Raw genomic sequence first — 1,185 nt, 5'->3', positions numbered from 1 at the left:
AGGGGGCCCAGAAAAGGGGCCAGGTGGCAACACACAAGCAAGTTAAAGAAACCTTATGAATGGGGAAATCTGGAAGAAGAATAAGAGCCACCTGCTCTGTTCTAAACACTGGAAGGTTGAGAGTGTGTTTTACCAAGGACAGTAGCATTTTAAAACAAACACTGCATTATTTCGAATGAGTTCCATTTCTCACACTAAAAAAAAAAAAAGTACTCCTGCATAAAAATTAAAAAGGTATTATTTGCAAAAATTCAGAGAATACATGCTACATATTCTCTCTACAGTACAGAGTAACACATTATTGAGTAAAGATTATCATACTTTTATGAATAATAAGCTTTTCCCCCTTGACAGTATAAACAAGGTTTGTTTTCTGAAATATTTTCCCAAACACTATTCTTCCACCATAAGTAATATTGAAGCTCATCTAAAAGATTGCCTGGTAGTTCTTTCTATAGTTACTCTGGATATTCTTTTTAAACGACAAAACGTGTCTTATACGTTGTGAAATAGCTCTTCTGTTGTATGAACTAACTTTTAGAACTACTGAAAAAAAAATTAGGGCTTCCCTAGTGGCGCAGTGGTTGAGAGTCTGCCTGCCGGTGCAGGGGACACGGGTTCGAGCCCTGGTCTGGGAGGGTCCCACATGCCGCGGAGCAACTAGGCCCGTGAGCCACAACTACTGAGCCTGCGCGTCTGGAGCCTGCGCTCTGCAACGAGAGGCCGCGATAGTGAGAGGCCCGCGCACCGCGATGAAGAGTGGCCCCCGCTTGCCGCAACTAGAGAAAGGCCTCGCACAAAAACGAAGACCCAACACAGCCAAAAATAAATAAATAAATAAAATTTAAAAAAAAAAATTATTTTAGAATTAAACTATCTAGAAATCCTTACTCTTGCCCCAATAATGTAAAATATATTCATATCTATTAAATTCAAATAAATCCACACTTAAAAGTTATTTACTTATGACATATAAATTTATATTACAAGTTATATAAATTATATGCTTAAAATATTTAGGCATACATTCTTAAATTAATCTTAAATATAAATTCTCAAGATAAATATATTAACATCTCAGTGCTTCACATCTTTAAATCTGTGAAACACTCCATGGGAAGCAACAGAATAGTGATGCAATTCTCGGGTGAAAATTGCTAAAACTTCTTGAAATAGTCAAATAAT

Source organism: Eschrichtius robustus, chromosome 16 (assembly GCF_028021215.1).
Source record: "Eschrichtius robustus isolate mEscRob2 chromosome 16, mEscRob2.pri, whole genome shotgun sequence".
Classification (NCBI taxonomy): domain Eukaryota; kingdom Metazoa; phylum Chordata; class Mammalia; order Artiodactyla; family Eschrichtiidae; genus Eschrichtius; species Eschrichtius robustus.
The sequence above is the reverse complement of the archived record's forward strand: the minus strand, read 5'-3'. Positions refer to the sequence as shown.